The following is a 21930-nucleotide window of genomic DNA, read 5'->3' on the forward strand; positions in this document are numbered from 1 at the left end:
GAAAGTTGGTATAGCTTCATTGTGATTTGGTGCAGGTCAGCCTGGGGTGCTCCACTGCCCTGCCTGAGCAGCATCCTCTGTGCACAGCAAGGAACATAATTAATCCTAGGGATAGCTGTCAATGATGTGTAGCTCATAATTTTCTATGAAGTATCTGCTGGCGAAAGCCTCTGGCTATGCTAATTGACAAGCTAAGGCCAACTGGAGCTGTTGGTGGAATCTTTTTGTGGACTGTGCTAAATTGGTATCGTGTTCTTGTTCTCAATTTTTTGGTCAGTGTAGTTGATGATCCACCTTGCATAGGAGTGGCTGTCACTGAGGGATACCTTAGTTTGAAGTCATCTGGAAGGAACGAAGAAAGGGAAAGACTGCATCTCCTCCAGGAGAGCTCTTCATGGAAGATCAGTTATGGAAGGGGTGGGGACAATGTGTGTCCCTTCTCCGTGTGAGAGCATGTGGAATTTTTTCAGTTGGCCATCTTTTTTTGTAAGATGGCAGTAAGTAGGAAGGAGGATATGCTCTGTCAGTGCAATAGTCTTCTGCTTTTCTTCTTTTAGCTTTCATGGAGATAAGAACAGAGCAGACTAGGTGACTGTACTACTCTGCGACTCCAGCCCAACTTGTCCTCTGTTTTCTGCCTTGCACAAAGAGTAGTCCTCTGCTGACCACTTAATGCCCCAGCAGCAACCTGCTCTATTATTTTACTACTTCTCCTGCTCAACAAGCTGCAAGCCAATTTCAGGAAGGCACCAAATTTGATCTGATGATCGCAGCATTCCCTAACGCACAGCAAGACACTGGGGCAGGCAGTGTGCATGGTCTTGCCTTGAGGGCTGTAATGCAGCCTTGTAGTAGGATCTAGGAAGGATGTATTATTATAAATCCTTATCATGTTTGTTTCACTCTTCATTCTCATTCCTTCCAATCTTTTGATATTTAGCCTCGGGGCAGATTCAGCTATATATCCAAAGATGCAACTTTACATTAAATTAATGTGTATCTCTTTGCCAGTTAAGAAGTTAACAAAAAAGGAGTAGGTGTCACTATTTTGCTTATGGTGGGAATTTGACGATGCACTGAACCAAGCACAACACACTTCCAGAATCTTAACTAGTTTGATTGCACCATTGACACTGTTATTTCGACAGCCCCGCTCTATGGCATCTGGCATAATTGGAAGCAGCAGCCAGCAGGTATCAGATGTCAGTATGAATTGTCTCCTGCTGCGTGAGCACTGACTATGAAATTGATTTGCTGTCTTTTTTTACACAATTTTGTAATGAAAGTAATGTAAAGTCCCAAGCAGACAAATTCCGTATTTGTGTATATACAGTTAAAATAGGTGTATATATATAAAAATTACAGAGGGGAAAATATGTCAACAGGAAAGTAGCATGGCACCATCGGGCCCTGCTTCCTCACAGGTGGTTGTGGTGGCATTTCCCCTTGTGTTTCTCAAGAAGCTGAGCTAAACCAATGGCTGGAAAACAATTTCTTTGGGTACTTGTATGGATCAAAAGCATAAAACATGAGAAAGAACAACCCTTCAGTGAGTGGATGTATATCTCTATTTTACTCACTGGAGATAATAAGGCAAGAGAGAGACAGGCCGGAAAACAAGTCTCCGACCTGGAGCAAATTTTCCCCTGATTTGTCATCAGGACGATCGAAAGCCCTACGACTGAAAAAGTGGCCTGAGCAAAGTCAGTGGTATATTTCTGTTGATTTACTACAGTCAGTATGTTGCCTTAGGGTACATCAAAAAAAAAAAAAAAAAAAGACGGCTTTCAGTGCCTTCAAGATGCTGTCATAGATGGCAATTTCAGAAATATCGATAAAGGTAACACCTGTGGAAGTGGGATCTTAACCATCTATTTGAGGAACTGTAAGGACAATTAGACCGGGTATAGAAATGGCATCCTCAGCCCAAGCCTGGAAAAGCCTTTGGGAATTCCTTACGGATTGCTGGCTTTGAGGTAATCGCAGCACAAGCCACAGAGCTGAGGCTTCATTGGCAAGAACTGGTGCCTCTTCTCAAGCAGGGAAAGAACTGGCTATGAAAAAACAGTGTTTATGGGCCTTTTCCTCAGCTTGAGGCAATGCTTGGCTTTGATACAGGAACGCTTAGTCAGCTCCTACTGTAATCGAATTATTTAAGCTTTTTCAAAGGAGAAGTTGCAACAAGTTCTCTTCCTAAGAAATCAGGGTCAAAAACCTTTTCAGAAAAATCAGCTTGAGCATCGATTAGTGAACTCGGCCACCTTCTAGACAAGCACAATGGAGAAAAACATCCCCAACATCTGGTTCAGTGGGGCCAAAGTCCAGTGTTTAATTGTGTTTTTGCTCTGACACCCAGTTGCATAGCAATAAGTGGGAGCATATGATACAATAATCTCTATATATAGAATAGGTGGGGCCAAACCTTTGACTAGAGGCCAGCTAGTCTGGTATTGCAATCTTGGTGCTGACACGAAGGCAGTCAGTAACCTTCTGCAGGTTACTTGAAGTTCTTCCTAAATTTCAGATCCTCTGTTGACGATGGTCAGGTTCTGCGGCTGTTTTGCGACAGACAGCTGTCATACCGTGATCCAACCAGCCATTCCATACAGAGGAAGAACACAGATGTGCCAAAAAACTGTGGACCCCCAGGAAAAGCACAAGATAATTTACAGGGAGCTGGCTGTTGTGCTCAGAGGACAATTTCCCACAGAAGCAGGAAAAACATTGCAGTTATCTTCCCTGTGGAAGCAACCAACCTGGTTGGTACCTGACCACAGCAGTATATGGAGGTCAGTTGTTGGAGCAGCCTGTCCGCTTCTTTTTCCCCACCACAAGGTCCAGGCAATGGTGCTTTGGCTCCTCCTGATTCCTGGACTACTTCCTTTCTGCAGTCAGAAGCAACAGCTCATTATTTTCTATTTATGAGGGTGGGTCTGATTTCACAGCCTGAGCCCAACAGCAAGACTAGAATCAGATGCTTACCCTATCTGATTTGCTTAGGTCCTTTCCCATGGAAGCAGAGTTTCTGTGAGCATTTAGCCCTGTGATTCAATTCCAAGGATTAGTTGTGATTCCACCTGTAAGAAAGTGCAGCTGTAGGAATGCTCTCTGCAGCTCACTCCCCAGAGGGATGCTCCACGAAGAAACTCTATTATCTTTGTGCCAAAGCACTGTGTAGGCTTGCTCAAAGGCAGGATGCCACTGACTGAGCCCGCCCAACTTGCCATCATGTTTTTTCCCTCATTTTCGTGGGAAGCTTCAATAAGGTGTACAGACCTCCAACAGCAACTGGTGGTGGAGGAGGAAGGGGAGGAAGACTCAGCGCTCTTCTTCCTGCAGCTGCAAAAATTGACCCGTACTAGGGAAGCTGCTGCCTACTGTTAGGGGCGTCATCAAAATCAGGAGAGGAACAAAGACATGACCCAATACAATTTCCTGTCCTGTTTTAAGGTAGAGGAGTCCCATCATTTATTTAAAAGACGCTGTTACTGGAATCAATTTTTTTTTGTATCAATGCATCCATTAATAGAGGAAAGACGATTCCTGAAAGAATGAAGTACAAAACTGAATGAGTAAAAAAAAAAAAAATTATCCTTAAACCAGAGCATTTTATAATGCATTTAACAAATTCTTCCAAGCTGTGTGCTTCCAGTCTGTTTCCTTCCCTTCATTGTTGTGCTGTGAAGGTGAGTGAATAGTAACACTGGGCACTGGTCTCTGTAAGCCTACTCCCCTTTCTCCTTGCAACACACAGCTGTCATTTTACAGTGACTTTTCTTGCTTTCCAACTTCATCAGACCCCTTATGGGGATTCAGTAACCCACGTTTCTCAATAGAAGTTGAATTTGATTGCATGTCTAAATCCAGTGTGGTGGGGGAGGTTTAGTCCAGAAGTGGACCAGGAGGATCTCAGTGTGCTTCCCCTCACTTCTCTCAGGTGACTATTCAAGTGTTGCTGCTCTTTTACCCTGGTTTATTTCTCTTAAAAGGAACAGACCAGTTTAGCCTTCTACTCCTGGATGACTTTGAAAAGAAATTTCAGGAGGATTAGTGTAAGAATCATGGTTAAATTCCTGTCTGCTTCTTGCTGAAAACTTACCCCTCAGCTATTGTTTTAGTAGCAGTGAAACTTTTGCAACTCCATGACTTCTCTGAATGTTTTACTGTTCCCTTTATAGCAAATGTTGCAGCATGCACATTTGATGTGAAGTTCCTCTTGTGAGCATTTGATTTTTAATGACATGAATATGACACAGATGGACATGAGAACCAGGCTGCCGACGCAGTCTCTCAGTGCCCTTTTGTTTATGCCTGTGACCTGGTCACGTAGTACAAAGAGCTTCCTGCTGAACTACATGCAGCTGCCTGGCTGAAAAGCATGTGAGGGCTTTATTTGTCCTGCCTGCAGCCTGAGATCTTCTTGGAACCGGCTCTCAGATCCCTCCCGGCGTGGAGGTCGGTGATATCACTGCCCAGGCTTCCCAAGGATCCTGGCCTGTCTGGAATCTGCGGTCAGGGATCTGCCGGGTATTACAGCACATATTTCAGCCTTCAGCTCCAAATAAACTGCCCCAGTAAGGCTATGGGCTCTCCGGGGCTTCAAAGCAGCACCACCAAATTTTGTCAAGGGGAACAAATGTAAGTGACACGTGGGGGATATAAACTGAGCTCTGGTTGGTTTATGTCCTATTTTTTAAGATTTATCTTAACAGATACACACCCTCCTCCCACCTCGCCCCTTTGAATCTCCCTCTCCGTGAATTCTGCTGTCAGGAAAACTCTTCAGGACTGTTTTCTCGTTTTTTGATGATATGAAGGATCTAGAGATCAGTCTTAATCCAAATGCTTCTCAAGACGGCTGCACCCCGTTGCATCACACCCACAGCATACTCGGCATAGCCTGTGGGCAGGAGGAGTCAGATGTTTGGGGCATGCAACAATTTCTGGGGCATTGGAAGGCAGTCGGATGGTTTTGCGTATGAGCAAAATGCGGCATTGCTTTGCAGCTGCTGAGCACAACCTCAGGTGCCCAAAAGGGAAAATAGTGTGTTAATCAGATAGCATGCATTTCTTAATTGGCCTGTGTGGAGCTGCATACCCTGAAGTTGCTTCTCTACTTCTGTCTGTCTGAAAACACACCCCGGGGCCCAGGCCTTACTATGTGAGGTGAACAGAAGAGAAACCTTGAAGCAAAAGAGAGCCCCTGCTATAAACAGTTGATGTAGTCCCAGGATAAGAAGAGGCTACAGATACAGGCAGAAGAAAAAAACAAACAAACAAAAAAAATACTTCTCAACAGTCTTAACTGAAATGATATATTTTTACAGTATATTTCATTGTTTTGCAGATCTGTTTTCTTTCTGAAGTAGGAGTTTGGCTTTGCCCCTTGCATTTCCCCAGCGTGATTCATGCCTCCTTTTACCATCTCCCATTGTGTGGAGCACCACTCTGCCACCTCTCACTTCTTCAGTTTTCTTAAATCCTCATTTCAACACTAGCTAGTGATCACATGAGAAAGCAATATTAAGAAATCATTTGGTATATTTTTAGCGGTGTTCAGGCTGAAGTAGCAATGAGAAGGGAGGAGTGCCAGCCACATGTGACCAACCAGCTGTCTGTGGCCCACATTTTGGAAATCACTGATTCAAGTAACTGGCAATAGGTTATGGAAAGTTTCACTTTTAGATTGCTATTTCAAATTGACCCGAGTTAAACACGATAGGAAGGTCATCTTAGCTATAAACAACTATACAGTGTGTGAGCAGTCTTCATCTAGTTTCTTTGTCTTCTAATGAAAGAGAAATATTTTAATTGGAAGTGAGTTCTTTTGAGCTACTTTAGCAACAGGAGCAGCTGAACTATGGCTATGGCTGGGGTGGAAAGGCTGTGTGCTTCCTCTTCACTGTTGGGCACTTGGTTACAGTGAGATAAGTCCTGTGGTCTTTTCCTCTCTGGTGTGGAGAGAGGGGAATCATGAAGCAGGTCTGGCTCTATAAATCTTAATGCAACAGCCATATAACAAAAAACAAACAAACAAAAAAAACCACCTCCCCCTCCCCCCTCAAATCAAAACAACAAAACATATTAAATGTGAGCAAGGGCAAGTGAATCTTCCTCCTTCTCCAACCTCCTGTCATGTACAACAATTGGCTATGACTTCTAGCGCACCTCCTTTCCTGTCTTCTTACTCTGTATTTTAGAAGCCAATAACTCTTTGACATCTGGCACCTACTGATATATATGCGTTGAAGGCAGGCAGTTGCTGGAGTTCTGCACGTTTCCGCAGTTATTTAACTGTATGTGTGAGTAGACCTTGCATTGCTTGCCTCTGTGAAGTCCCCTGTCCCAGTTTCAGCTAAGCTTGCCAGCTCAGCTACCCACTCCTGTCTGCTCCCTGCCCCACCAAGGGAGGGGGTGTCTGTAATGTGTGCTGCCTGACTTCCAGTGGTTTTCAGCTTTGTTTCTCCTGCTGGCTCTCAGACCAATTCTGAGCACAGCAGGACTGGTCCTTCTCAAGCCCCGTCATGTGCAGAAGTTTGAGTGAAGAATGACTCCTATATGCTAGCTCCCCCGAATCCTGAGGCTGATAATCAGCCAAGTCTGCTTAGGTGAACAAGGCCCCAGCCTCCAACTGACATGGGGAGGCAGACAGAGCAGCCTGGGTGGGCACCCTGCTAGGGCTGCTACATCCCAGTATGAGATTCATTTTTCTTTGTGGGGTTCAAGTCTTTGCCAAGCTGCCTGCTCCGCGTTGCCTGCGCAGGAGGTGACAGGCACCACACAGCAGCTGTGATGGATGCAGTGGGACTGAGCTCCTTTGTGTTTTGGCTGGAGCCATAGTTTGATTCCAAAGAAACGCCCCCAGCAACAATCTTTCAATGTCCAGGGAGACTATTTAATTTATTTTTTTTAGGATGCATTTTGTAAATCACTCAGGTGATGGCAAGTTTATGTATTTGGATGGCAAATTTATGTTGCTCTATTGGTTTCAAGGAAATGCAATTGTGTGCATAGATTTTGGACTGTTGGCCTTTAAGCAGAATGAGGTTTTTTTTTGAAGAAGTGTGAAGTAGCCTGTTTATCTCCATGAGATGTACTCTGCTGAATGAAAATGCCCTCTGCAAAGACATAGGAACAGGAGAATTAAGGAGTGTGGACTCCTGCATTCGTCTCAGCCAATGGTACCTCCCTTCCCAGCCTGCTGCAAGTACTCGGGACAATGATAAGCACCAACCAGGTCTGTTTTCAGTCTCACACTCTGATTTGCAGAGGTTCCCAGAAAGCTGGGAAGGGTTCCCTAGTACTGCCTCTCACGAGGAATTAAGAAAGTCATTGCACACCATAGATGGCACTCAGGGCAAGGATCTCCCAGGTCCTGTTGTGGATGGGAAGGGGGCAGGCAGGAGAGGGACACGCTCATTCCCTTGACTTGGAACATCTGTGAGCATGGCTGTGCTCCTCCAAGGCCTGTACAAGTTCTCCTATCACCCTCCCTTCCCCACTGCCCTTCCCCAGCCCTCCTCTGTCCCTCCCCAGCTCTGAGCTTTTCTCCCCTCCTCTGCACACGTGCTGTTTATTTAACTGCAGTGCCATCTGAGCTTTCTGCTTTGCTGGTTTGATTTCTCTCAAACTACAAAGTCCTTTGACAGAGGCAAACCATGACAACATGCCTGTCTCCTCTGTTTTATTATTTTTATTATTATTTATTTATTTATTCTCTTTTCTGCTAACGATCAGGTTTGAACTGACATTGTCTGGTTGTAGGTTAGGTTCAAAGGCACTGAGCACTATCTGAACATCCCCCTGAGCTACCAGCTTATGTGAAAATGAGTAGTCTAGAAAACCTCTTTGACTGCACAGAGCAATCCACTTTGTGGGTGAACTCCTAGGGTTAGCAAACTTCTCGTTTAATGTGGAGTTTTCCATATTTCAACCTGAAATCGTGCATCCTGTGGTAAAGGATAGGGTTAGTAACTTCCCTGTTATGTTTCCAAAAAATCGTGGAGTTCTAGGCTGAAATATGGAAACATAGTCCCACCTTACATTTTTCTTCACAGCTTCCTTTGTTGTCTTAAAGCTGCTACTTTGGCCTGAAAGCAAAGAAGGTTGTAAGGAGTCAAACAGGGAAAGCTGGGTGCATGAATGATAAATGGAGAGCTGCATTAAGGAGCAGTGCTGAGGCAGTAGGACGGGATTATCTCCATATTCTAAAAATGCTGATTTTAAGGATACTGCTTCCTATTTCATTTCCCCAAAAAGTCATGGATGGCACGCATCAACTTGTGGGTGTATTAAGTGATTACATACAGAGGGAGAGAGGAGAACCAAGGCTACAACTTATGGCCCCTGCTACCCCTACACCATTTATTATATACTCATCTTGGGAGCCACTTATGTAAACGTCTCCAAAACCAGTGTACATACCCTACACTGGCCCACGCAACTTTTTGAAACAGTTTTTATGAGCATGTGGATCTAAAAACATTTATAAAACTGGATGTTTAAACAAAGATGAGCTTCTCAGCCGTAACTGTGGAGGAGACACTGTTCTGCTTGAGTCAGGGTGCACGTCTTTAGCCTGTTTAATTCAGCATCAGCTTGATTGAGACTGCTAATTGACAGCCGAGGATCTGGCCTTTTTTTTTAAGGAACTTGGTGTGATGGGCAGTGGCGTAGAATACACAATATCCAGCTTCTGTGTGTTTTCAGTATGCAGCACTCACAAGCTATTGCTTGATGAATATGGCCTGAAGTGATGCAGGCAACTTATTGTAATTTTTTTGCTGTGCTCTGTTCGGATTTATTTTGCAGTCAGTCAGGTGGGACACCCTGTAGATTAAGACTTAGCACACACATTTTGAATCTGTAGACTAGTACTTGTAGGTGAAATAGGAATTGCTTTATGTTTCTGAGCAGTAATGGCCTGAATTGCCAGAAATAACCATAATAACAAACTGCTTGTTTCCTGAGTCAGGCACATAGTGCAAACAGCCGTAGTCTCGGTGCACCAATAGTCTCCTTGTTTTTTAATGAAAATAACAGGGATGGGAAATGGTCCAGGAAGAGTTTGTTCTCTTGGCTTGTCTGATATTCTTTTTAAAACTGTCTGCTGCTACCAAGAAATATAATTACAGACCTATTTAAAATGTGTGGGTCTTCTGAGGAAAGGAGCGGATGGGTTGTACGTAAGCATGGAGCTGTAGTCAGTGCCTCAAGTCAGGGTGACTCTTCGTTTTATTAGAAGTGTTATACAGAATTGAGCTTTCCAGACGATGGTCCCTCCCTTCCTCGTGTGTCTTTCTCAGAAATACCCCTCTTTTCTACACACCTTTTTGTAAATCGGTTTATCCTCTCGCCCACTTTTCTGGGACTTCTCTGAGTGCTCCTGAAAAGGGGACACACCCATTCACATTCCTTAAAGAACTGAAGACTTGCTCAGAGCACATTTTGGGGTGCAGGGCTTTTGACTTCACTATTTCTCTCCGCTTGATACAAAAATTTCTTCCTGCCTCGTGGTGGACTATGCTAAAAAAAAAAAAAAAAAAAAAAAAAAAGCCTGATTCACCATGAATGTGAGTTCGTATCACACAAGCACATGCCATGGGCCCTCATGACAAAAGTCATGGTTTGTGTCGGCTGAGACTGCTGCTACTGTCTCTGGGAGGCAGAAGAATGGAGGAACCCGAGGAATGAGCTGTCCCGTCAGCCGTCCAGTCAATCGCTATCGGTCAGCTGCTGCTTATGATGAAACCAGTCTTTGGGGGATTTCATTCTGCATGGCTGGCAAGCTGGTATGTGTTTCTGTCTGGGCTCTGCAGCCCTGGCCCTCATTTGAGGAGGCAGGCCTTTTGTTCTGTATCAGGCTTCAAATAATTTGGCATCTGTTGATTTGTGTTGTCTGTTCAAACATTTGTTGCATTAGTGAGCTTCCTTCTAATCACAGTTCCTAAGCAGTCTGCTCCTTTGTGACAGTTTTCATTTTAAAAAATAGAGGTGGATGTGTGCTGACTGTGAACTCCTGAACCTGCTCTCACTGGAGAGGTAAGTATATATGCACACATGAGGCAGAAACTAGCTAACAGGATTTGTTTCTGATTAGCTGTTTGGTCACACTACGGTTTCTTACCATCAGGGCATGTTAGTGGAGAAAAGTACAAGTCTTGTAATCCATACTTTCACTGCTTCACAAATGGCAGAGCTGATGGACAGAAGAGAGTGGTACTGATTAGATCCACAGCAGTGATTCACGGCCTGGGATTATAGTTTCTGCAATTTGCTTGAGTTTGTACAACCCAAGTATCAGATAACGTCACGATTTACATTTTCTATGGAACACTGTCTCAAGAATCTATTGATTTGTGCTGCATCAGATTACTCAAGGGTTGGAGACAGCCAAAAGGAGAATTTTACATTTTTTTTCTGCTGACATTTGAAAAACAGGATTATACAACTTTGCGCCTAGCCCTGCGTAACCTTCGGCGATCAGCCTTGGAAACTCACTTTAGAATTACAATTTTTTAGGCTTTCTTTAAACAGTTAAGACCTCTCTCCAAGTCCCTTGAAGGAAAGTATTCGTCTGTTCCAACCACCTTAGCCACAAACAAGATGCAGATCAAGATGGGGAAAAAAAGGCAGGAGATGACTGCAATTCACCCTTTGGGTTCAGTGTCACCCTCCTTCTGCCTTAGGCTGATCCAGAACCCATTGGGGGTTTGTTCATTAGCGTTTCTGGGCTTCTGGATAATTGAAGTTGAATGGGATCAGTCATCCCTTGTGTTCCCTGCTACTACTGCCTGTTGTAGCACATTCTCTCTGTGACATTGACAGGACGGTGTTTCTGTCAGTGCACAGCCTTCCACTACCCCAGTCCATACTGCTTCATGCAATACCCAGCCCCCCAGTAGTACTTAACATGATTAATGCTACAGAAACTGGACATATAATGTTTGATTTTTTTAATTGATTTTTTTCCCCCAGTGCTTAGTTGTCTATACTTAAACTATTTCCAGAAGAGCAAATTGAAGGATTGAGCCATTAAAAACCATAATGTTAAGGCACCTACTCAAATGTGCCCAATTTTCAGAGGAACTGAGCTTCTGTGTTTGCCAAGAAACACAGTTCTGAAAAAGCAGAATCCATGGGCAACGCAAGTGCTCTGTACCTCCTGAAAATCAGATCGCTCTCAGTTATATGCCTACTTTAGTCATCAGAGTTTGGCATCAGATCTAACGTGTATGTGGAAATGAGTCGGGAGGGGAAGCTGAGTGTGTTGTGTTTTTTTTTTAAACTTCTCAGCTGCTTTGCTTAGAAGTCACAAACCACTCTTTGTAAGAGTGCAGCTGTGGCTAGTCCATCACACGGTATTTTATCTTAGGATAAGACAAGCACCGAGGCAACGTAGCTCCTATTGTTGCTTGTCTGTCATCCTATGTTAGTAGAATTCAATGCATGCAGTGTTCGCCAAGGAGATGTGGCATTAGAGCTGCATATGTAGATGAAGCCTCCCCAGATGTGTTGTACTGAAAATGCAAAGTTCAGAGCCCGGAGCATGCAGCAGATACTTTTTCTCTCCTTGGGATCTTTATAACTTGATGAGGCACCACGGACAGTCTCAAAGGAAGTAATAGCCTTTACCACAACGGGTCACCCTCTGATGTAATGGGAGGAGACATCTTCAAATTGCTGAGCCAGGAGTTGTGCAATACAAAATGTCAACTTGAAACACGTCCTGGTGCTCAAGAAGGAACAGTAGAGTTGAATGTTCAGGTGCTGGAGATGCTTTGGTATTTAGAGAGCATGGTGGCTCAGCAAAACGACTTTAGACATGTCTGAGAAAACAATGGAAATTGCTAAAATTGAGCTATTGAGGGATTCAATTTGTAGTGAAAGAGAAGGAAATTACCTAATTGTTTCAGTGCACTAGGAAATGAATGTAATTCTTAGTAGGCAAAACTCTTTTCTTGATCTAATGGTGGTGTTAAATCCCCAGTCTCTCTTCAAGAAGGTGGGATGCCATGGGTCTGCCTGGGATCAGTGGTGTTTCCACCCTTTTTCTGATGTTACTGTGGCACACATTTGCCTTCCTTTGCAAAGGAGTGTGATGCATGGGCTCTTAACAATTAATCTAATCTCTTTTGCTTCCCAGTTCACTTCCACCATACGCTCCTTTGCAAGGACGAAGTGTGGGGACCCTGAATGAAGAGTGATTCTGGGGTAAGGCAGCAAGGGGGAAAAGAACTTTTAACTGGCACAAATTTGAGGCTTTCCTAGGTTCCTCATTGTTTTGTTGTCCAGGCATTTTCCCGGCTACAGAGGAAAAAAATGTTTGTGATATTTCTTTGTTTCTCTGTACCAGATATTACAGTGATGTCTCTCACTAGAGTAACCATATCTAACTTACTTCACCTCAGGAATTTGAGTCACCCTTCACCAGTTCTTTTGCAGAGTTCAATGATGCATAGGAAACATTGAATTGCTAAATGGGGGGTATGGAGACAAGTCAGCAAAAGCTAAGGGTTAATGAAAAAAGCTACAGCTAAGCTGGATAGGTTTGGCTCAGGCAACAAGAGGAAGAGCTTCGGAAAGTGTGGATTTCAGCTTCAGATGCTACTGCAGGGATGAAATGGTGACCCCTAATACTGCTGTCAACTGTGATTGCCACTCCACACACCATCACCTTCTTGGTAGTAGCAATAAGAGAAAAGCTGATTTTCCTTGGCTTAGAAAAAGGAAGAAAAGGGGAAAAGGAGCCATAGCAGTCTTGCAGCCCAGAGAGTCATCCTTTTTTGGAGAAGCTCTGTGTAGCCTAGTTTCTTATGTTCAACTGCTTCTTTTATCAAGCAGATTTCAGAGTTAAAGAGAACTCAATCACAAAACTGATTATTAAAGAGAACTACTAGTAGATGGTGGAGGAGGGAGACCACTGAGGTCGGTTTGTGCTGTTCACAAACGAATGTTACATGGTCTGTGGTGCTGCACGGTGTTGCAGATTCAGAAGGACGTCTCCCAACATTCTGCTGGTGCTCCAGCGTGGGAACTTGGCTAATTAAATAAGTCAGACCAAAGTTAAGTTGCATCCTTGGCAAGTAGGTGCTCATCAACACAAATGGCCTGGGAAGAATGTGAGGGGAAAAGAGAGAGAAATCTTACTAGCCCATAAATCTGACCTCCCTCTTATTCCTCTACGAGTTATGAAGGAATGCAGCTACTTAGGAATCTGGTAACTAGCTAAATGACAAGGGGCTGTAATAATCATGTGGAAGGAAGGCAGGAGAAGACATGAAGTGCCATTTGATTCCTCAACTTTTCTTATCTTTTATTTTTATCCACAGTGATTCTGAGAAATTCAAAACTCTGCTGGATATCCACCCCCCCCCCCCCCCCCCAGGCACTTGACCTAGACTTTGCAAACAGGACAATGAATTACAAAATAGAAATATAATATATATGATTTTTAATGCCAAGTGATTGACAACTTAAAGTCACTGAACATTTTGAATGAACTATTTGTAAATTAATTATTTAAAATTTGTTTACAAACAATCCCTAGGAACACAAGAATAAATTCAAAGTGATAATGACCTGTTTGCAGATAATATCCTTAAATGGAAAAGTGAAGTTGTTTGAAAGAGAAAAACGACCATTCTGTAGTGAATTATTTGCTCATCTCTGTTTCTGAGATGTGTTTCATCTTCTCCCATGGGCTCCCAGGGCACGGGCTGCTCAGCCTTCTCCCCTCCTGGTGGTTGGTCTGCAGTCTTCAGAATATCACAGACAACTTCTCCGAGTTCCTGGAGTGGGGCAGCACTGGCGCAGACTGTGGCTTCGTACAGCTCCATCGTGTCAAAGGGGCTGCTCCAGGCGAGCAGTTTCACTTTGCAGATCCAGAACTTGGCGCGTTTCTCTGCTCGGGGCTCACTGGACAGAATTGCAGAGAGCTCCTCCGACTGGACACCCTCCTCGATGAGCTTCAGGCACTCAGCAGGTTGTTGATTTTGTCCAGGTGGAGCTGCTCAGGCTTCTCTGCTTTCTCTTCCTCCTCGACAGCGCTTCAGACGGGCAGCTTCTCTCTCACTGGCTTTTTTTTGGACAGCATCATAGGTGGCCGTTTGTAGGACTTGCCTTTGGATGCCAACCACTGCTCCAGTTGTCTCCTTCAATCCTCAGCCATCTGGGTCTTGGGGATGTGTCCTGTGTGCACCCCGCATGTCTGCGGCGGCTCTGGGTTCAGCCTCTCTCTCCTGCTCTCAGCCCCTTGAGCTTTGGGGCTGTGAGACTTGGCCCATGGCGGCTCTGGCTCAGGACGTTACCGTGTGTCTGGGCAGCGCTGCCTTCACGTCCTTCCTCTCTGCCCCCCCTTTAACTGCAGGCCTTCGCCCCAGCACCGCAGTGCCCAGCTTCACGCTGGAGCTCCTTGTGGACCCCAGGTTTGCGGTCCTCTGTGGCCTGCTGGAAGCTTCGGGGGAGATCTTTTCACTTGGGGAGCTCTACTGTGGTGCTGAAGACTTCCCTCCAGAAGCGTGCCAAGTGGCTTTCCTATGGGTTGCCCTGCTGTACTCATTTTTTCATGTTTTACTGCTGGTTTTTTTGTGTAGCAAATTAGTAGAAACAGCAAGCAACTTGAGGGGGTTGCAACAGTTGGGTTTTGCCACTTGATTTTTGAGATGCACTCTTTGAGCTTGGAAGGGACTTCCTGAATTTGTCCTGAATCAGCACTTCCTTAGCCTGGCAGCTATTAATTCTGTCCTTTGGGCCCTGGATAGTGCTTGACACAGTGCCTGAGGTTTGCCTATGAGCCAAGGCTCTCTTGTTCCCGAGACTGCTTCCATCAGACTGAAAAGCTCTGCTCTGCACAAGGTTTGTAGGTGCTTGTGCTGAGAAGTTCTCTTTGTTGCAGTCCAGATGTTCCTGCAGGCCCTCACTCAGTGATGAAGGTGCCCTGGGAACGGGGCTGCCACGTGCAGTCTCTTCAGTCCCTCCTGGGTGTAGGGAACCAGAGGCAGAAGCTGGGAGCCTCCCTCTGGGCTGTGTAGAAGGGTTCACACCCAGAACGAGCCCCGGGGGCAGCTTTGTGCTCTTCCCCGGCTGCTCTGGATGTACCACGGCTACTCCCCAGGATGCACTTGAAGATTTCTGCGGGGCAGAGTGGCCACCCAGCCACGTGGGTTTGGAGGCAAGCTTGCCATCCCTCTGAGCGTCCTTCACCACGTCCGGGAGAGCATCCATCTTGTTCCTGTCAGCATGTTCTGGTTTAGAAACTGGTTTTAGGAGTGGATCCAGGTGATTAATCCGGTCATTTAAATAGGGCTTGGTGCTCGGGTGTTTCACCTTTCCTGTGGCTGCCAGGTACTCCTGGAGTTGTCTCCTGCGCTCGTCCTGCTCAGCCTCAGCTGCCGCCTGCACCATGTCTGGATCCTGTCCCGCAGCACCCGGCCACAGCCTTTAACTGCTGGCTGCTCCCGCTGTACTCTGCACTGGTGCGGCCTCACCTCGAGTACTGTGTGCAGTTCTGGGCACCACAGCACAAAAAGGACATTAAACTGTTGGAGAGTGTCCAGAGGAGGGCGACGAAGATGGTGAAGGGCCTAGAGGGGAAGACGTATGAGGAGCGGCTGAGGTCACTGGGCCTGTTCAGCCTGGAGAAGAGGAGGCTGAGGGGAGACCTCATCGCAGTCTACAACTTCCTCACGAGGGGGAGTGGAGAGGCAGGTGACCTATTCTCTGTTATCACCAGTGATAGGACCTGCGGGAACGGTGTTAATCTGAGGCAAGGGAGGTTTAGGCTGGACATCAGGAAGAGGTTCTTCACCGAGAGGGTTGTCGCACGCTGGAACAGGCTCCCCAGTGAAGCAGTCACTGCACCAAGCCTGTCTGAATTTAAGAAGCGATTGGACTGTGCGCTTAGTCACATGGTCTAAACTTGTGGGCAGACCTGTGCAGTGCCAGGAGTTGGACTTGATGATCCTTATGGGTCCCTTCCAACTCGGGATATTCTATGATTCTATGGATTTCTAAGCCTTCATGCATGAGTCACAGGCGATATGATGAAACAAGGGATTTGCATGAAAAAAAATCTCCCATCTTTTTTAAACAGCCATTTCATCACTTCTTCTGTACTTCCAGCTTTTCTCTATACACTGAATTAAGATGGGAAATATATATATAGACTATACACCTAATGATATCCTATACAGTTGTTTCTTTCCACCAAACATTCACTTTATCCATGCTGTTATTTTTGAAGCTGTTACTGAGTGAGAGATTTTTAAACTATTTTTCATCATCAGTGTGTATGGCTTTTTACGGATGTGTTTTGGAGAGATTGCTCTTTACACCAAGGTTTCTCATCAGTGGGTATTTTTTAAAAAAACATGTGGGATTTTTATTGTTTGCCAAGGTATCTTTTTCTCCACAGAAGGCTGGCGGTAACTTGTTTTGCTGTTGTCTGTGTATATATCTTCTGACTGCATTTCTTTTGCAATGATGTGCTGCGTATGCCATGCATGGGTCTGAAAATTCAACAATATGATAAATTAGAGAAAGATGATGATTGATTTAAGAGACCTATTATTTCTACCACACTCTGCTACAGGCATACCAGGACTGCAGTTTTGAGCAGGCGTCGCACTGCTATCAGTATCTTTTAGATAAGCTTTAAATAACTACTGGAAAAACACTCTGGACAGTTTTATGAAGATAATAACAGCAATTAAATTGTGACTCTTTCAGGAGAAACACTCAGCAAACCACTGAAGAAAATATCTCAGTGAGACCTCCTTGGTCAGATGTAGAGATACAAAGATACCTGTCGGGAGGCTGGGATTGATGTGGCCCACGATGGGTGGCAGGAGGCTTTGTGCCCAGGCAGGTGGGCAGAATTTGTGCTCCACGTGGGCAGGATATGTGCTCCCTGCCCGTCAGACCTCTGGGCTCATGTCTTCCCCTGGCTCCATCTTGCTGACAGCCAGTGGGGCAGCCCTGCCACCAAGCACCTCCGCCAGGCCAGGCCAGGCCCCCATGCTGGGGCAGCTGTTGAAAGGCTGTGGTGAGCCCAAAGACTGCAATTTATGGCAAATGCATTGAACGGTGGCCTCAGGGATGGCCTGGCAGGGCAGGGGGCTGGGTGGCACTCACTGGTACTGAGAAGGCAGTGTCTCCTTATCCTGCCCAGGCAACCCCAGGGGCTTTCTTCAGGAAGGAGATTGCTCCTGAAGTGCCTGCTGGTCTGAGCAGTAAGGCCATGGTGGAGCCCTGCCTCCACTCAGGAAGGACAGCCTGAGGGCTCACCATCTCCAGTCGCTTATTGGGCCCTGTCCCTCCAGTGACAGGTGATCCCTGCGGTTGCCTTTTACTCTTTCCAGGACATCACGGAAGTGGGGCTGCCCGTCTGGGTAACCTGATCCGCTGCTGCCAGTTGGGAGACCCAAGTCCAGTCTTTGTTTCTGTCTGGGGATGTTCCCGTGTGTGTGTCCTGCAGGCAACAGCTGATGGCCTGCTGGTGGGGGCAGGCCCAGGGCAGGATCAGCTTTCACCTCAGGGGTGACATCCTTCCATTCTCCAGCAGTTGGCTGAGAGGAATGCTGTCTAACCCAGCCAGCAGCTTACTGCCAGGGGTGCAGACCAGTTTTTCCCAGCTGCCAACCCATAGCTGATGGTCTGCTGGAGCTTGCACAGAAAGCAAATAATAGCAATGGGAGTGGATCCCTGACTTTTTATATATTGTATAAAATAGCCCTGTAAAAAGGAGAAAAGCAGTGACCCAGCTGCAATCTTGTTTCTTGGCCTCATGGGAACACCGAGATGCAGAGGTGGGAAAGTGGTCATGTAAACCAGAAAAGCTTTGGTAGGGAAAGCAAGGAGGATATTAGAGTGGAGTAGGAATATCCAAAAAAGGCGTGAATAGCTGTTCCTAGTGGGTATAATTACTTAAGTCCTTGCTTCATTTATATTCCTCCCATACCTAGCTGAGTGCTCACTGACTTAATGGTGGCCTCTTAAATGTCCTGAGAGTTGTCAGTTTGCTAGCTTCCTCCGGGAATAAATAAAATCGACTGGTAAGCTTGAAGTTGTGTCTATCTGAGGACTGCTACTTTTGTAGGAAATAAGCTCTGCATTATGCATGTGGACAGTGAGCCACCAGTGAAGCCAAAGTGAGGAATAATGGTGCCTTTAGAGCTTTTTTCCAAATGCCTGCTATTAAAGTTTTACATTCTGAAAGGAGCTTATTGCTTTCAGGCAGGACTGTTTTACCACAAGAAAATTGAAAAGGGGAGGAAGAAAGAAGAGAGGAGGGGAGAGAAAGAAAGGAGTCCTGCATTTCATAAAAACAATTGGGACTTAGTGGAAAGTGGAATTGGTTACTAATGATCTGTGGCTAAGAAAGTATTAAACAAATTCAGACTCTAGCCTCTGTGATGATAATACTCAGTGGGTGAGAGCAAGGCAACGTGAATGTCAGTGAAGAAAGAAAGCTGTGGTCCTGCTGCAGCCTGGTGTGGCTGCTGCCCTGGCTCTACTGCTCCGCCTGACTGCCTGATACCCACTGCGATGCAGTCCTGCGCTAACAATTAACAGCATTCCTGGCTGCTCCTTTTGAACCAGCAAACAAACAATTTTCTGCCTATCATCTCTCCATTCCCCTCAGTCCTTTTGAGTGTTCATTTGAAATGGGGTTGTAAGGAGCCTCCCTGCAGCAGGGAAGAAGTTGTTACCACTGAAGGAACTGCTGGATAAAATCCAATGGCCTGTGTTATGCAGGAGATCTGGCTACACGATTATTGTAATGGTTCTTGCTGACCTTAAAATCTTTGTCATTTTCTGCTTCAGCAGGGCTGACTTATATCCTAGAGGTTGTAATATAAGGTTGGCTTTTTTTGTGAAATATTGAGGTTGACTCTTCCTGCTGTCCACTCCCTATGACAGTAATCTATGCCACTCAGAAGAGTTCATCTTATGCACTGCATTCATACAAACTACTGTAGTTTTCATTCTGTTTTAAACATTTTTAATGCCAGGCACTTCTACTGTGGCCACAGCCTCCGTGGGCCAAGAACACCTGATACGGTTTTTTGCACACCACGTCTGTGGGAGAGCTTCCCTTCCAAGAAGTGGATCCTGAGTGTCCCTGCCCTCTCCTGGTGTCTCTGCACCGCTTACTTCTGCAGCAGTAAATATGCAGTGAGGAAAGCAGTCTTTTGGGGTCATTACGTTCCATGTCTACAAATGTGTCAGACAGCAGTGTAAGCTGTCTGTAAGGTGTAAGCAAAGGTATTTCCTTTCCCAGTTCTGCAGGTGGGAATGGCAACCTTCATGCTGGACTGGGGCTAGGTGCAGGATCTGGTTCACGTTACTTTGTCAGTCACTGCATCCTCAGGTAAAGGAAAAGCCCATGAGTAGCCTGCAATATCACTTCAGAGCTTGCACAGCAGTGTGTTGCCAGAGAGATGTATTTTGTGTCAAAGCCTCGATCCAGTTCTGAGAACTGAAAAATCTGGAGTAATTGCTGTCTTTCTGTGTGTATGTCCATGGCTCTGCCTTGTGAGGTGCTGCTCTTGACTGCGTATCATAAGCAAAAAGGGAAAGAACATGAGGTTATGTATCCAGGCTCCACTCAGAGCCTTTCATTTTGTTACCTTGCTAGAATATTTTCTAGTTTGATGACTTCAATCACAGGCTTCTTTGTTTATTTGCTCTGCTGCTAAACTGTGATTTCTTAAATCACTCCCTGTTGGCCCTTTTATAATTCTCAGCTTCCCTAATAACCTTAATTTTCTGTCCCAATTTTCTTCTTTGGTGTTAACACCTGCTATTTTCTTTTTCTTTGTAAACTGGAAACTCTTATGGTGCAACTCTGTTTAGTGGAGTGGCTGTGGTGAGCTGAAATATTTTAATCAAATCCTGTGCTCATATGGAGCTCAGGCACCAAGGAAATTTGAAGAAGGTGTGAAACTGTTTTCTATTCAAACAATGAAAAATAATTTGTCTTCACTACTATTGTATGGGAAATTCACCAGAAACAAATGGTGTGGTCCTTTCAGTCAGACTGCAGCTTTTGATCTTGCTTGTATACCTGAATTGTTAGAGAATGAAAAGAGGAATCCATATACATACAATTTTTGTGTGTTGATGAATGCATGTATATGAACCAGTAGGCATTGAAGTGTTTCTTTCTCATTGGGAAAGCACTATTGCTGAGAAATCGTCTTTGTGCTTTTTCAGATATATGAGGTCTAATTGTGCTACTTTGCATCATCATGCCAGAAGAACTACAAAAGAAAAATCAATTTTTCTCTAATAGACCTGATGTGTATTGTTTTACAGATAAAATCAGCCTCTGCTTATGTACCTCAGTTTCTGCCTGGAATTGTCACCTAATCTTGATCTCGTTTGCTTCTATGTAAATGTAGTGAAAACTGCCTGACAGTCACAGGTATTGCCCAATTTGTAGTGAGGGTGCATACAGTCAGAACTGGCTCCCAGGACTGAATTCTGCGTCAGTGTAAACCTTGATGTGACATCCATGGTGTGAATCTGGACCAGCACCAGCGGATGCAAGACAACATGAAGTTCTTGCTCCTGAAAGCAGACAGTTTAGATATTGAACGTGGATAGAGAAGAGGATTGCCCATCAGCAAAAATGGCTAAATTGAGTTAGACCAAGGACCCCTGGGATCCTCTCTCGTGCAGTATCTGTGAGCACGAGTCCTGTGAGAACAGAGCAAGACTAATATTTCCCCTTAATGCTCTCCTGGCCTTTATCTACTTTCAGCTCAAAGAACTTCCTAAGCTTTTTGAGCTCTATTTAGCAACGTGTCTTGGAAGCTGTATTTAGACAAGTGGGTGTGTCTTACAAAAATTTGTTTGACTTCCTGTTGAGCCTACATCATTTTCTTGTATGCACAACTTCCTTTGACAAGGAGCTGCACAGGCAAACCACGTTTGTGTGAGGGCTGTCTCTTTTTGTTTGCTTTAAATCTAGCTACTATAAGCTTCATTTGACAGTCTCTAGTTCTTGCAGTGGATAGACAGCAAACAGTCAGTCTATCCACTCGCTCCACAGTATTCATAAGATTTCAGAACTCTATAAACCATTCCATAGTTTATCATAGTTGATCTTTGCGCTTTTTCCACCCCAAATGTATCCTTTTTTGAGATAAGGGAACCCAAACTGAAAAAAAAAAAATCAATCTGCAGATCAACGGTCTCATTATATTTTTGGTTTGCCTTTGAGTTGTATTTTTGTGCATGTGTTGGTTTTGTTTGTTTGTTTTTGACTGCCACTGAGCTCTGAGCTGATGCTTTCATGGAGCTGTCTGCTGTAACCTCAAGCTCTCACTCCTAAATAGTAATTGTCAGCTCAGAGTCCATCATGTTATATGTAAAGCTGACAATGTTCTTGGACACGTACATTACTTTATACTTCCTGAAACTGAATTTCATCTGCCACTTTATCTCCTAGTCATTTAGACTTGTAAGGTCTTCTGTGGTCCTTCACAGTAGTACCTTGAATAATCTCATATTCTCAGCAAACTTTTGATACTGCCCTAGTCAACCACCTTTCCAGGTCATTCAGGAATATGTTAAACATCACAGGTTTCAGAACAGACCTGAGCAAAATTTCATGCTGAAGGATATTTGTTGTGTTGCAAGGACAGACCTATTTCACGTCTATCAGCCAGTTACCTGTCCCTGCCAGGTTCTTCCCTCTTATCCCATGGCTGCTACGTTTCTTTAGAAACCATTAACGAGAGACTTTGTCAAAAGCACTTTGAAAACCTAGCTGTACTTTGCTTGACTGGCTCACCCAACCCACATGCTTGTCAACTTCAAAAAACTTTAATGGATTTTACACGGAAGAAATTCCCTTTACAGAATCAACCTTGGCTTTTCCAAGCAGACTGCATTTAGACAGGCGTCTTAGATAAAGTCTGT

The 21930-nt window shown here is 44.9% G+C and overlaps 1 pseudogene; it reads right to left on the reverse strand.

Moving 5' to 3' along the window:
* Positions 1-8051: 8051 nt before the first annotated feature.
* On the reverse strand, positions 8052-15466 carry LOC121067087 (annotated as a pseudogene).
* Between the last annotated feature and the right edge of the window lie 6464 nt (positions 15467-21930).

The sequence above is a fragment of the Cygnus olor genome, chromosome 3 (assembly GCF_009769625.2).
Source record: "Cygnus olor isolate bCygOlo1 chromosome 3, bCygOlo1.pri.v2, whole genome shotgun sequence".
Classification (NCBI taxonomy): domain Eukaryota; kingdom Metazoa; phylum Chordata; class Aves; order Anseriformes; family Anatidae; genus Cygnus; species Cygnus olor.